We start from the raw sequence: 17154 nt of genomic DNA on the forward strand, positions 1-17154 counted from the left end.
TATCTGGACTCATCCCTGTCAGCACTCAAAATGTCTGTGGCAGATAGCATGACTTTTTAGCAAATTCTACTGAAATTGTTACCCTTCTTAGCTGAGAAATCAAGAATTCATACTTGTTTGATTATAGGATAGGGAAAAGCAATGGTAACTGTTCCTGTTGCGCTGCAGAAGACCATCTGCCATGGTGCTCTGTTAGGCAAAGTTTCTGATCTTTAAAACTCTGAGCATGATAATCCACCAGTAGAATTACCCACTGGCTAAGTGATGACTCAAAAATATTCCAGGTTTTTTCTTGGCTCTAGACCTGAAAGGAAAACTCTCAGATCATCCAGAAGTGACTCATTATAGAAAATAGACCTGACATCCTCCACTACTGAAAATATTTCTGCATTCTAACATACTCCTGCTTGAAAATGGTCTGTTGAATTTAGCAGCTTTATGTGAAGCTAATCTGGAAGCTGCATAGAGTGCACAACAAAAGAAAACCATTTAGAATTCATTCCTTAGGCTGTCCTGGGACTTTAGGTGGTCTATTTAATTGGCAGTGCTTCTTTCCATCCCACCCTGTTCTGGGCTAGGGACTGCTGCATTAGCGTCATGCATGTATGCATGCTTGTGCATTCAGGTCTTGACCTCTGGTATGTTCACCCAAGATAAGGGAAAACTTGGTCCAGATGAGAAACTTAATTGGCTACTTCTGCTCATCAGTGGTTTTTGCAGCTTTGTATTAAAATCTGTGAAATAATACTATAGTCTGGATCTTCCTCAGTACTCCAGGAGGATGCTAAGCAACAGGAAACATGGGCTGGAAGAATGAGCATGCGAACAAAATGCAGGAACACTGCATGCCAGAAGCAATACCAGTATGATTTTAAGCAAGTTTTCCAACACTATTTCCAGCTCATCTCTGTATGGTAAGAATGAATGAGTTAATAGTGCTGTAAAGATATAAGTCAAGATGTACGTAAGTAAGAGTTATGAACAACATAAATGAATTCAACTGCATCCATTAAAGAGAAATGTGCTGTTAAAAATCCTGCACATAAGGATAAAGTCAAGACTAAAAAGAAACAAGCAAGCAATTTTTAACCTTATTTAGGTCTGATGCCTTTCTGTATAGAGGGCTTAATCTTTTAATACAGAGCTGTAAAGAACAATTTCTTTTTTATAGGGTACGATTACAGTCTAAGATGATTTACTATTCAACTTCTATTGCTGATAAGAGTTGGACTGTTAATTTTGCTGGATTGGTTTTGGTTTGGTGGTCTATCTTGTTCAGCCTCTCATTGTATTTTCTACCTCCTAAAACTTCTTCATGCTTCTATGTCAGCAAGTAACTCAGCTATGTAGTACAATTTGTTGAGGATGTAGCAGTAGAAAAAGCATTACCCCCTTCAGATGTGACACTTGGTGTATTACCTGCATGTGCAGTATTGTCAGGGGTGTAGTTTCTGACCTGCAGTGCATTATCTGCTCTACTGACTTCAGGGCTGTTTATCGCCAGTGACATATTTCTCTGTAGGAACCTGCCATTCTTATTGTGCCTGCTTTAAAACACTAAATGTAGACATACGGTCTGAAACTGGGTGCAAATTCAAGAGTGGAACGAAAACAGATTTTTCTTTTTCTAACAATTCCCTTCAATGTTGTCAGCTAAACATGGTGCCTAGTAAGCTGCTTTTGCTACAGTAACAAATACCATGTTAAAGAGCCGAAGCAGTGCAGGAGTGAAATTAATTATGTATGCTTTATGCTTGTCCGACTAACCATACTGTATTCCCAATGAAATACTTAACACATCTGTGCATTCCTAAAGTCAAATAACATCACTATAATTTGAGACTTATTTTGAGCATTGAAAAAAAGATCCTGTTACACCTACAGGAAAGCTATTCTTTTGCAGGATGCTTTTGCCATTCATATGCTTTGATTGTGCGTTATTTAATTTAGTCAAAAATTCTAATTGAGCTTATTGGCAGACTGCCTGATATTTGACACAGTAGGAATCTTTAAGTTTGAACCTTTGGGGATGTTTTCAGAGGAACGTATGTCTTCTATTTCATGCTTTATTGTGGCAGACTGATGAGAACTTTTAAAGCAAATGACAGTTGACATAAAATAACTCACACTGGAGTTTGTTCTCCCCCTGTTGCTTTTTAAATGATAAATTTCAGATATTCTATTTTATTTAAAATATGTGAGTATTTGATATGCTGGTAATAGATGGCAACTGCAGCAGAATAATTCAATGACGAGAGAAGAGGTTGAGTGTGAAAAGAACTCTTAAGAGAAACAGTTTCTGACTAAACAATCAGCGGTAGACACCAGAGCAGTATTCAGTGTCTGAAGGAGTTAAACCAGACCCACGTTATTTGACGGAGCAGTATGTGTCATAATCTAAGCAGACATAATAGGATGAAATTAAGAAATATGAATATTTAGGCTGCAGACAAGACTATTTCCTGATTATAAGACCTGTTCTAGTTTAAATGGTCTCTCAAGGAAAAAAAAATTAAAAAGGCAAAAAAAAAAAAAAGAAAAGAAAAAAAAAAAAAGAAAAAAAGCAGCTCCTAGCAGGGAATATTTAACACCATGCTAAACAATATGCTAATCCTCACAGGAACATTACAGAATTGTCAGCAGGATGAACTAGCTGATCCCTTCCATCTCTGTTCTGTTTAATTTCAATATCTCCTAAGTTCCTGCTTATGGGAATATGTACTTCATTTTCCTGTTTTCTTGAGAGCTGTCATGTCTAGAGCCTAGAGAAAGACCTACAGCTGCAGGACATCCTCTGTTTGCTTCTCATTGCCCTTGATTTTCACAGGTAGACTTGTCAATTAATGGCTCCAGCTGAAGCATTTGAGCTCAATTTACCTAGTTACATACTAAGTATATCTGTGGTATCACCCAGATGCTTCCTACTGATCTGGAAGCATCACTTCTCCAAAGCTCCAGGACTCTGCAAAACAATGTTCACAAACAAAAAGTGTCCTTTGAAGACTTGTCATCTCTCCTCTACTCTCCCAGGGAGAAATTGGAGGATTTACATCAATGTCTGCCCTCTTTTTTTGCCTCTGGAAACATGGAGATAATGACACTTAAATAGGACTTCTGTGAAAAATGAGACAAAATTATGCTAAGAATGGGTTTTTAAATGTTCTTCTTAACTCTTCAAAGCATTTTAGGTGAGATAAAAGCTTTCTACTTTTCTGCTAGCCACTACTCTGTTCATAAACCTATTTTAAAGTATGTTCACACATTGGGGAGTGAAATACTATATTTTAAGCTTTCAGATTGATGACCTAAATTAAATTATTAGGTCAGGATTAAATTATTTTAGTGTATTAAATGTAAATAAATTTAATATTAGTTAAAAACAATTCTATAGAAATTGTTATTAGTAAACAAATTCAAATCAAATCCTCCGTCCTACATCCTGTTACAACTTGCTTGAGTTCTTATAAAGACAACTGGCTTTAGAAGCTCTGCTGGTCTCTGGTCCCCCACAGTTTTCTGATCTTAAGTTCAGTGATCTTTTGAAATGTGGAAATCCATTTGTATGACTTGAAATTCTGTTGTCTTCAGAAGGTTCTTTAACATGCTACCCTCTACAGAAAATTAGTTGGAAATTGGAAGCAATCCAAAGTTATCAGAAGCCTCTAAAAAGATGAGGTTTTGGGGTGAAATTCATAGACTTCAGAAAAGCAATGAAAAAACAATCAAAATCAGAGGTGCTGGATATCCAAGTCTTCAAATGCTTCCAATTTAGCCACCTTTTCCAGATATATACCTGTGGCATATCTTTATATACTAATTAGAGCATTGCTCATCCATAGCAGGTGCTAAACATATTTTTGTCAAAATAACAGCTTGCAGCTTCATTACTTATTGCTATTAAACAGAATAATCAGAGATACTTCTGAACAGTTGATTTATAAAGAACAGAGTATGATGTTTACTGTGAGATTCCCAATGTTATAGGAAGTCTTCTTCATATAACAGTCTTTGGTCTTTCTAATTTCTTCAGATCCTGAACCCTGAGCTTTTTAAAGAGTTTTTCATGACCTCTCTCACCTTCCATAAAAATCTCTGGATAGTTTATCAAACTCAGTGAGGACTTTTTTCCTCAAAAAAAAAAAAAAAAGTCTTTCAAAATTTTGTCTGATTTTATGGAAAGTAAAATAATGAAAAAGCAGTGCTGTGTAATAAATATTAAAAGAAATATATTTCTACGATGTGATCCCCATTTAATTTATGGTAAAATTATAATGTTCCCATTAACTTCAGTGTAAAGTAGATGATAACTGTAATGATACAGTGTGTGCCGCTGGAGAAATGAAGTAGCAGCTAGTAGTTTGTAAATTTGCAGTCATTGCAATATTATTGTAAAATACTCTTCCTCAAAGTCAAAACTCTATCAAAATAATATAAATAATTAGATGTAATGAAGAGTTATCGACCCATTGAACAGGTATTTTGTATAGTGCATATTCATCCTAGTTATAATAGTGAACCTTATATAACTGCGATCACTTCATGACTCATACTAGCATTTGGGAAGGAATTAGATACAGTAGGTCTGACTCAGAAAGGCTTCATGTAAATACATATAAGTGGGGTAGAACTTAATTTACACCTTATCTGTTACGGAAAGCCATTCTATTCTTTGGATATCAAGATATGAATGACTTCTGAAGATTTGCAAGATTCTGAGAATAGTAACAGTAAGACACCAAGAAGAAAAGATGTTTGCCCATCCAAGGAAGAGGCATGAAAATGTTTACAAGGTTTTTGGCACTGAATAACAGATCATCAGAATAAAGACCAGAGAAAGTATTAAAGCATAGAGTCCCAAGCAGCACTGATGAACAGGCACCAATTAAGAACTTGTTACAGTACATGTGTGTATATATATATATAGGCTCAATCAATTTGTTTTAACGGGGCACCAGTGTTCTCTATAAAATTTGAAGGCACTCAGTACTTGATTGAAATCAGCCACATATAACCCTTGTAGTCAAATAAATATCAGTTTTTCAGAAGTAATCAACTGAAACTTATACGAACCAGTATATATAGAATAGCATAAAATAAAAAGTACATACTATGTAATTATTAATATACTTTTAATAATTGATGTGTCAATACTGAAGACCATTTTAGTCAAAGGAATTTTTAACAGGTCTGAGAGTGGAAATTGTCCAAAATTTACTGTGCTGGCTCTAAACATACAGAAAAAAAATCTAACACATATTTACTTTTTTCTCAGGCAGTCTCAGCTTTGTTTTTTTCTCATGTTTTATTATAAAACTGCTTATGTTGTTAAAGTTGTTATAAAAATAGGACATTATACAATATGCATCCAAAGTGATGTAATTCCTTTCTTCTTCAATTTAATTCATACTTAATTGTAGGTTAAAGTGGGGTATGCCATGCAGTGCTCAAATTTCCCACAAATGGCTCCTCTGCATGTTTTCCTGAAGCTAGGTTTCTAGCTTTTGACCATTTTACTGCAGTCTCATTCCCTTCCTCTGGTTTAGGACCTTGAGAGACTGGCAATGTGTGTGATCTGTGGAGTAGTTGGACCTCCATGGACAAGGGTCTATTGCAATCCCACATATAAACTTGTGGATCTTATTTCATGGATTTCATTTACTCTGACTAAAGAAAACTGAAAACCTATTTTGAACAAAGTACTTTGATTCTCCACTGTATTGCATACTGAATAATTGCTTACACTTTCAAGACCTTTCCAGGTGACTATCAATCATTAGATTGTCTAGGATATACTAATATGAGTAAATACACATGTCAAAGGCAAAATATGCTCATATTATATTCGTACATCCTAATGAGTATCTTCATTTCACTAACAGCTGGTAGGATGTAGTTCCTTCATTTGGACGCACTGTGAGAATAGAATAAATAGAATCATAAATAAACATTTCTAATAGCTTAGTTGTTTCTTGAAGTATATAAGATCTGTTGCTGGAGGACATAGAAAGAACATTTATTTAATAGGGTTCTGTAACTTCATATATATATTGTATATATTTCAGCATGTAAACTGCTACAATGTATTATCATGTATACAAAACCCAATATGCTCTATATACAATCCCATCTGTTTTAAATGTGATGATTACTGATCATGGCAGACGGCACACGTAGTGTAAACAGTTTGCTACACACAAACCAATATATTCTAATTACAAGTCAATAAATTTCATGTACAATCCAATTAGCTGTCATAGACACTCTTGTATTTAGTAAATGTAACTGATCTATTTCAAATTACTAATTTAAATAGACCATTATTTAGTTGACAGTCCAACATATTTGAGGATAGAAAATAGCATATCATACAATAGAAATAATATAATGAAAATAATACTTCAAAGTACAAGCTATTTAAGGTTTGTTTGATAAATCAAGTAACTTCATATATGAGAAGGTACCATGAATGCCATTGAATTCCTTTTCCTATCAGTCATTCTGCATTACTTCTTTTTGTAGGAAATCATCTCCAAATCTGCATGAAACACTAGAACTAGAACTACAACTTCAGGATATAAAGACTTAGCTCTAAAATTAACTTGCACACATGGCCAAACTAGCACCAGAAGGACTGCAGAAAGTCTTATTCAGAAGTGCGAGAGAAGAAAGAATTAGGTTCATCCACTATGGTACTAGTGGTTTAAAAACCAGAATCTAGGTATCTTTGGGAAAGGTAAAGCATTTCCAGAAGCACTAAATAACTTCAAGAAAAAAAGCATTAGATGAAAAGCAAGGCTCTTCACAGCAGTTTGGTCCAATGATCAATTGAAATCCAGTAGTAGGAAGGTAGGAAAATAAGTCTGTTTGTTTCTATTTTCCTTCTGTAGTGCTGGTTAAAATTTGGTTTCTGAACTGGAAAAGACAACAAAGGTGGCTTCAATTAAATCTGTCAGTACTGCTGCTCTGGGGAGACATAACAATCCAGAATGACAGTATAATGGATGGAGCATGAATGTAAAATCACACAGGGTTGCCTGTACAGTACACACAGCGTGTAGCATAGGATGTTGAATGAATAAAAACCAGCTAAGATTACTCAAAAGGTCTGGGCTTAATGTAGCTGCACTGATTGTAGGCAGACGAAATCCTAAGCAAAGAATTTGGTCAGGTCAGGTCAAATTTTTTGTGGAATTGCCTAGAAAGATTTGTCTTGGAAATCTTTACTCTGAAGGTCCTGAACACTACATTAGTCACACCTGTGCTGCTGACTTCATTATCACTATGTGTAGCTTTTTAGATTCCTTAATATTAAAGTCAGCTTTGGGCTGTATGATGACTGTATTTAGGCATCAAAAATCTAGCATGTATCAACTTGGAACTCAGAATGGGTAGGATGAGAGGAAGAAATTTCCAGTCCTTTCTTCTGTTTGTAACTGCTATGATTATTCCAAATGGTTGCACACAGCTCATAAATAGCATTTTACCTGGAGTAGATGAATGAAATTTGTAGTCTTGTCTCTGGCAATAGTAAGTAGATAAGCTTTTTTTCATTTTACAGGTGTTATTCCCGGTATTAGTAAGTTCACAGTTAGGTAATTTATTTTTCTCCTTCGGAATATGCAGAATTTGACTCTTAGAACTACCTTAAAGGCTCCCCAAAGAAGGAAGATGACACTAAAGGGGAATTTATTTCAAAGCAAAATTGTATTGCTTGCAAGACAAAATGAATAAAATTGAGAATTCCTAGCAGAGAAGCCTTAAGACTCCTTAGCTTAAAATTATTCCCATCTCCCATTCTAGTCCAATTTCTGAAGAACAGCAAAATGATCTGAAAAAAAACCTCTGCATAAATAATTGATTTCCTTTACTCTAGATGTGGATTCTTTCTGCATAAAAATGTTCTTGTGGAGTACATTTTGTGAGGCTGGAAGAGCAAAGTGTTTGCTCTTTTGTTTAATATGCAGTGGATTCCTTCAGTTATCCTAGCTGTGCTATATAGTTCTGGCTAAGGGAAGTTATTATACACCAGTTAATGATGGTTTTGATCCTGAGCTAATGATTTCAATTTGTATCACAATTTGTTTCTTCCAGATTTCATTGCTCATGCCATGCTTAGATCTAGGCAGTTCCACAAAATTAGACACTCTGGGCATAATTTAAGAAAGTAGCTTTTTAATAAACCCCCAGATGAAGTGAGAGAACCATGTTAATAGTTCCTTTGCCTTTGCACATTCCTGAAGACCAGACAGGAAGGACCTGATTTTATCTTCTTCAGAAAGAGCAAATAGAATTACTATGTACTTCTCCAAGGTGCAGATGCTATATCACACAATCCCTGATAACGTGCATTCATGTACTTGGTAGCCCACAAAAGTGTGACTATTTTCACAGGTGTCTGCTCCAGAAGAGAAATATCCTAAAGCATGTCAGAAAAACTTTTAGCATCCATCCTAGTTTTATTTTAGTGGAATCAGGTCATAATTGTAACTCATAGACAAGGAAAGCCTGGATTTTATGGGGGTGGGAGCAGAATATTGAGAATTAGCATTTTGTACAGTTTTGTAGTCTTGCTGATGCCTTTCTGCCAACACGGATGTATGACTGGTATTACCTCTGGTGCACCTGGAACCTGGGCCTGTCAAAAAATACAAATCATAATATAAAATAATCAGCTCATGAAAAAGTTTAGGCTGAGATTTGTTTCTCATTTGTCACATCAAAATCAAGAAACCTTTTATTCAGGAAGCAGGAGAGTATTTGACATTAATCCTGCTGGTATGCAGGGAGAATAAATGAGGAATTTTTGTTGTTCGTGTGTTCATGTAGCATATTAATGGTTTTGATAATAGCATGAGGATGTCTGGATACTGTCTAACTGTTAAATTAAATTGTTATGGCCTTAACACTGGTTTTGTCTGCCTTTATTCTAGTAAAGTTACAGGTTCATATGATTGTTAAAAGAGTGGAGAATAAAATCAAGTGTAATTCTGACTATGGTAAAAAAATTATCCTCTGTAAGTAAAATTAAATCTGTTTTGTTTATTGGTTGAGAGACACAAACACGTTCTCCCCCCCCTTTTTTTCTTTTAACCAGTGACCTGCTTCATGTTCTGTGATATCTGTGGGGCAAATATGTGCAATTGTTGTTTAATGACATTAATTTTAAATGGAAATAATTCAGCATACTAAAAAGAAAACTACACAGAGAAAAAAACAAGAAGCCAATTGCCTTTTAAAATAGACATGTTTTTATTTAGACTAACAGGCCTCCTACAGAAGTTGAAAAATGCAACATGGACTAAATTTAACTTTGCTACTGTCACCAAAGATAATAATGTGTCTACCTTCTGACAAAATAAACTAAATGACACTCACTTGACTAGCACTTACCATCAGTCAGGTCCCACGGGAAGGACTATTCATGAGTGATGGTAGTTTGGAAAAAACAAATGTGTACCCCTCATCCTGGAAAGACATGTTATTGAAAGAGACTTATGAACTGCAATATTGATGCAAACCACAGAGCCATCTCCTAAGCTATTAGGGATGGCTAGAAAATGGTAAGTTTGTTTTGTCAGATATTCAAACCAATTTCTTACTGCTGAGTGACTGCCTACAATTGCTACAATGAAACATCCTCACATGGATGTTTCACCAATAGAATCTGAGAGCAGAAAGATCTGGTTTCTCATCTATCCTGTTAGTCTTATGCTTTGAAGCAGTCAGATTTCTTTTTTTATCTATATTTTTTCATCCTGTGGTTTGTAAAACAAAATTTGTAATTAATTGGGTTGGGTTTTGTTCTGGTTTGTGAGGTTTTTGTTGTTTTGGTGTGGGGTTTTTTTGTTTGTTTGTTTTTTTGTGGGTTTTTTTGTTTTTTTGTTTTTTTGTTTTTTTTTGTGAGTTGAGAATAATCCACTTTTTCTGCAGTTAGCTAGTTCAAGAATCTCATCTTGATTTTTGCAGTTAGGAAACATGCCTATAATCAGATGGTCAGTTAGAGAAAAGCAGACCTGGAGCTGGGCAAAACTGTTTTCAAGGGTAGAAGAGAGCAAACATACATATATGTGTATTTATATGTATGTATGTATGCTAGAACTCCATATTTAATAAATTTGTATGTAATTTGCAGCTGCAGGTCAATGAAAATAGAGGAAGATGTGAAAGCATGTTAGAAAACCTAAAAATGGCAGCAGATAAATAGAAAGATAAAGAAGGAAAAGAGATCCTCAAAATCAGCATCATACTCCTCAGGGCAAAGGACTGTGATGAAATGCTGTTCTTCACTTTTCCAGCTCCCTCCAACCAGACTTAAGTCATCATTAGGACACCCAAGGAGAAGTGGAATGGTGAGTGTAACCCTAGAAAAACGGGTAGAAACTTAGAAGCTTGCCTGTAATGGTGTTACAGTGTCCAAGGCCAACAATTGCCCATTGGTTGTCATCCCAAGACTACACATTTCTACAATGCTTCTGCTATCACATCAGGCATGTATTCCTCTACACAAAATGATTATGCTGCAGTCATAAGTAGTTCATAGTACACAATAACTGAAGTACCTGTTACTATTATCTATATAAAAAGAAAAGCTGTACCATACACAATGAGTACCAAATAGAAATTAGGCATAGGCACTGGGTCTTTAGAAAAGTTGTTATTGCAGCAAAACCAAGAAAAAACAAACCTCTGGGCAGTTCACATAAAGCTTGGACAGAACCTGACCTGCCTCGATCCTGACACCTTGCAAAACTCAGGACAAAGCCTGTGGCCTGTTATTAGCAATGGCAGTTTTGTACTCCTACAAAAATACAATTTCTTTTCAGTCATGGCATGAAGGCTACAGCTTTTAAGCTTGAAGGCTTGTAACCATGCGGAAGTGAATGAAATGTTCATTTTTGTGCTGCTGATTCTGGAACAACACTTTTAGCAACTGTGAGTAGAAAATTAGGAGTTTATTTAAGATAATGAGCCTTACAGCACTTTCATCATGTAAATGCAACAACTAGAGACACACTCAAATCAAGATAATTAAATTTTATTGCATTAACTTGTTAAATTCTTTTAATGGCATTAAAGCCAGTAGACACATTTTTCAAAACTCTGCCTGAAAGACAACAGCCAGTGACTTACGTCTTCAGTTTCTGTTAGCTTCTGAGCATTTTCATGGAGGAATAAGCAATGCAAGAAGCAGATCTAGTATAAAAAGCAAACCAGTGCTATGGTGTGGAGATGATAACCCCTCGTAGCCACCACATCCCCATAGCATCTCTTTCAGTTTAATTCACTTTCTCTTAGGACAAAGGCTGGTCAACCATCACAATAATGTACATGGCTGATGGTTTTTTGTGTAAGACAGCAAAATGTATCTTGCATTTTTCAGTGCCTAAGTAGATAACAAATAGAAACATCCTTTCAATCAGAAGACAATAAATGTAGTAAAGATACTGCTTGGTAGCATTCTGAACTTAGCTAAACTTATGTAGTTATATGTATGCATAATGACAGTTGACTAATATTTATGGCATACCTGTAATGTCAACTTAGTACTTTCTGACCTCAGTTTCAGATTAGCTTTATACTCTGATCTTGGTTTTGCAGCTAAAAAGAGGCAGCAGGAGCATGTCAGTCTGTGCTCTATGGTTTGTATTTTACACAAAGCAATTTAATGGATAATACACAGAGCAGTGGCTGCTTGAACATGGGATCCTCCCATTTCTTTTGTAGTCATTAGACTTCGATGCCATGTTTAACTACCCTATATTCAGCTCAATTATTTTTTATGCCTTAAATATAAATAAAGTAATTTCAAGAGGATGGTGACTTTTTTTACCATGTGTGGTAAAATTGCTAAAATGTGTTAAATAGTGGACTGAGATGCCCGAAAATTTCATTCTAGAGGCCTCTTTTCCGTAAAGGAGTTCATCCCCCTGTCTCAGATGTAGAACATGGGAAGAGATGTCCAGAAGGGAATCCACACTAAATGTTCCTCAGCTGGGCTGAGAGCACTGACAACAAGAAAATGCTACCAAAATCTCCAAATTATCAAAAAAGTGCAAGTTATTAACTCAGAAACAGTTGTACCTGGCACTTAGAAATCTAAAACCTATTCAAGGTTAACTTTACATGCCACAGATGAAGTTGTCTTCATGTATTAAAGGCACATGAGTGCCACCAAGTAGAGAAAAATATTAATGAGGTCTGTTCAGTTCCTACCTGTTCTTCTATAGATCAATCTGTCATTGCTGCCTTTGATTTTACTGCAACAAAACATAACTTTAGACTTGAATATAAATCTGACTTGCAAAGTTTACCCATTGAAAAATAAGACATGAAACTGCAAAAGAGAAAGTCATAAAACAGAGTGCTTTCTTTACTGAAGCCAATCCTTTTTCGCTCCTTAGAGAGTGAGATAGTATAATGTGGAAAGATTGCATTTCTCACATTCTGGAAGAACAGTTGATTTGTTGTTCTGACAGCCTTTATTTGGATCTCAAAGAAATGGGTTATAGGAAGTATGAGGAAAACATTGTATTTGCCATGAATTACCCTCCTTGGAAATCTATAATATGGAATAATTTCAGTCAGTCAGTGTCTTTTGAAAAATGTTCCTGGCATAAGAGTCTTAATTTGAGAAATAGGTATTAAGAGAAGTTTCATCAGTAAAACTTTGCACCCCACACCACTGGAACAAAACAACAAACCAAACCAAACAACACAGGGAAAATCTGTTACTGGTAGGACAATTCTGGCTGGAGATACAAGCAAACAAATTAATTCTAGATGCAAGATTCTAGAACCACAGAAATATAGAAAATTTTAAGTTGGAAAGAACCTTTGGACATTAGCTGGTCTACCCATTTAAAAGTGAGGCTTAGTTTGGTGAGGTTGCTCAGCACCTCTTTCTTTCAAGTTTTAAGTATCTCTAATAATGGAGATTTCATAGTCTCTCTGGGCCCTTTTTCCAATGTTTGACCACCTTCAGCAAGAAGAAATTTTTGCTTAGCTCTAATAAAAACCTTCATTTGCTATACTTTTATGTCCATTGCCACTAGTCTTGTGCACCTGTTAGAAAAGTCTGGCTTCATCTTCCCTGTGAAACACTCACTAGGTAACTTGAAACAGACACTAGATCTCTAATTAAAAAGTAAAAGAGAATAATCAGTTCTCTTGACCTGCTTATGTTATTATGTTACGCTTTTGCAAATATGCAGCATAATACGAAGTTAGTGTTCATTGCCACAAGGACATGCTGCTGTAGCATTTTCAGCTTTTACACCAGGACCCCTAGAACCTTTTCTGCAGAACTGCTTACTAGCCAGCTGATGCCCTCCCAATACTGTTGCAAGGCATTCCAAGGATGTGACTTTACATTTGCCCTTCTTGAATGTTCATAGGTTTCTCTCAGTTCATTTTTTCCAGCATTTTGGATCCTTCTGCATGGCAGGGAGGGCAGCCATGGAGGCCATGCAGTCAAGCCAGTTCACTGTCACCTGTAAGCTTGCACAGAGTGCCTTCCACCCACCACCCAGGGAGTCAGCTATATGAGGGGCTGTGGTAACTGCCTCTAAGTAACACCACTTTTTAATCAGCTGCCAGGCAGACTTCAAACAGCTGATGCACTTCAGGTCTGAATTTTGCTCTTACTTTATTTTTAGAGTAATTTCTTCATCTATTTAAGGAATTCCAGAAATTAACTGTAATTTTATTACTTGTTATATATGATAATAATTTTAGTTCTTCACATAGCTCATCGAGAGTACAGCTAAAATAAGCGTTGCATACAGAGTATGTCCTGATTATCTACCTGTTAATATTCCATTGAGGCTGTATAGAGCTATATAGGTGACATTTGTTGTGTTCATTTATATCACAAATAAAAAGACATGTTTTACCTTCTCATATGAAACTTTCAAGTCTGGCAGTCCTTACAGTACCATAGTGCCCTCAAACTTGCTTTGGAAGTCTGAGGCAATCCATACTTTTCACTGTCTGTATGTGTTGGCTGGCTGACAGCTCCCCAGAGCTCAGGTGACCCAGACTATCATAAATTTTTACCTCAGTTCTAGGCTTTAACCATAGCCATCTTTGCCTGAGAATCCTAATATCAATCATTTTTTAATTTTTGACACAGATATGAGTTTCTGGTGTTAAAAATAATGTAAAGAGTGTATTTAAAAGTATTAGAAATGGTGTGTTTTCACTCTGCTTTCTTCCACCTTAACTACCAGTGTTCTCTACATAAATGCAGTAGAATGTAAAGAGACCTGACCATGCAGAAGATGAAACATATTGTAATGAGATGGCAACACATTCAAGATAGTGAACATCTGTAATAATCAATCCTTAGCTCTATTTATCACTACCGTGATGCTAGTCTTGAAACAGGACCATAAAAGTGAAGCCAAACTCATTCAGAAACCCTTTTTCTGATAAGCACAATCTCACAGAGGTTTTTGCGTGAGTAAAACGAATGTACTTGATTGAATGTTACCAAACAGTAGATAGGAAAGCCTGGCAACAGATTATCAGCACTTGGGGGGAAAAAAACCTTGTTATGTTATAAAAGGAGTCACTGAGGTATGTTTGGCACACAGTAAAAAATAATTTACTTTTTTTAACCAGTATTCCTGAACCTATCTTGGTGAATATGCTCTCATGGCTCTAAAAAGTCACGCAGTTATGTCAGTCTCACTGAAGAACATAAACCTTCTTAAATATAAGATTCCAGTAAGAAAGCTACACACAAACAAGGTTTCTTAAAAATCCAGGCAATCCAACAAGCACGTCATTACATTGTTTTATAATCACAAGTTGATTTTGTCAAGTGATTTAATATACCATGTATTAGATTCAATTCTTAATGTATCTAATTCAATCAGGTGATGTTTCTGGTTTGAAAGGTGATGCATCTTGATTAAAGTGAGGTGCTGGATGCTATGAAAACTACATCTTATGCAGCAGTGGCAGTGGTCAATTCACTGAATGCTACATAAAAGACAGGAAGTGGCATCACAAATTTAATGAGTAAAATCATTTAGAGTATAATCCACTGCATGGACTTTATTGCTGCACTTCAGTATGAAATCACATGTGTATACAGTATGATAGCTTACTTTCTGTGTGAATTTTATCATTAACATGATCTGAAAACAAAGAGATTATTCCAATGGAACAGAACAATCAGATGGTGAAAAAGCTGCTATGTTTGAGTGTACAAACACACAATCTGCTTTAACAGCAAACAAAATGGCTACGTTTGGTGAGAGACAGAACGGAGATGTTTGGGGTAAATGAGGAGAACTCACATAGTTGAAAACCACTTTATATTTTGAAGGCTTTGCCAAATTTGTCGCAAAAATAAATCTCTGCAGATAATCACAAAATTTTGTAAATTTTAAAATCTGAATGACAGATCAGCCAAGCTCAGTCAAGCATCGTATTCAATCTCCCTGTGAATCTTAATGTACAAGTTTAATGGATCAGAAAGATGAGAGAGGCTGGGGGCCAAAGGCAGAAATAAACTTTGGCACATACAGAGAAATGGACAAAGCTATAAATATTACAGTGGCATGAACCAAAGACAGGCTGCTGTATTTCAGGTTCACAGTTTCCTGACATTTTAGGCAAGTATGGTTCAATTGCTACAGATATAATATGACAAGAAAGTGCTGGGTTTCCTAAACCAGAAAATGAAAAGCAATGTTTTTCCCATTACTACTGGGATGTTTTCAGAAGACATGTGTGTCTGAAAAATACCTCTTTTTTTGTTTGTTTTATTTGACATACTAATCGTACTCAGAAAAGGCAGAGGCATTAAGGCTTGAAGAAGCTGTGCTTCTTATGCCATTCATCCAAGGATCTGTATGGTCCGTGTTATCTTCAAGTCCTATTGACACTAAGTATCTTCTGCAAGACTAATAGGAGCAATGAGAAATATATTCCTGTCCTGGTTCTGTCTTTTGCTGTAAGTGGAGCCACAATGCAACTGAGCAGTTTTTCCCAAGGCAACATAATAGACAACAACTTGATAAAGAGAGTGCAACCCCAAGGATTTTCCTTCTGTACTTCAGGGTAACTCTCCATACCATAAAACATAAAATTACTGAAATAACACACACACAAAAAGAATCTCCATCTGCTAAATAAATGGAGATAATCAAATACCGGAAATGTAATTTCTATGTTATGGTACAGGTTCTGTCTCATGCGTTCACAAGCTTTCTCAGTTCTGGAAGTTTAAGAAGATGAAAATTTTAACCTCCACTGCAACTAATACAAGCAGCATGGAAGGCTCCATCATAAATTGCTTTTTCTTTACCCTTTTCTGTCATTGTATAGATAAATTTTCTTCCTAATGTAGCCAGCTTTGTTGCATTCTTGAACTTAAAACAAGACAGATAATCACCTTTGCACCATTAGATTTGATTAAGTTAAGCTAAGAAATTGTAACTGGAAAGCACTGAGCTGTACATTTCATAGTCCAAATTTAAATGAACATGAGTATTCTTCAATACTAATGAGTTGAAGTGGTTTTGTTTTTACAGTTATGCAAATAATTTTGCTAGTTGTTTTCTACAGAAAATTAATGTCAGGGATATATTTAACAGTATGTAAGCTGGCATAATACACAGATACAAAAGCAACCAACCATGCAGACAAAGTTCTATTGTTAAAATTCAAACAAAAAATGTTCCATCTTTTAGACTTGTGTGTGTTAAGTGCTCCTCATACAAAGTAGGGTATGATAATAGTAATTAAAATAATCCAATTTAATCATATTATTATGAAATAATTCTAAATTAATTTTATTTTTTTTTAATGATTTTCAGGTTTCAGACACATTTTTGTTTTGGTTTTTAATTATTAAATTTCTTTCAGATAACTCAAGTGGAAGAAAGATAATACAAATACTGTGTCTTCTGCAGTCTTACTTTATACAAAATAACTAGCTTAAATAAGAGGGCTGTTTAAAGATAATGGGATGCTTTCACAATTTAAGTAACTTTCTGTGCTACTTTCCAGATGAAATAGCCAGTATGCAACCAGGGAATGTGACAGCAAGTCAGTCACAAAGACACACACAGGGTGGTTATAAAAGTGACACTCTGAGCATGTACGTAGGATCTCTGCAGATCTTTTGCTGCCAAGATGACA

Source organism: Psittacula echo (genome assembly GCF_963264785.1).
Source record: "Psittacula echo genome assembly, chromosome: 8".
In the NCBI taxonomy this organism is placed as follows: Eukaryota; Metazoa; Chordata; class Aves; order Psittaciformes; family Psittacidae; genus Psittacula; species Psittacula echo.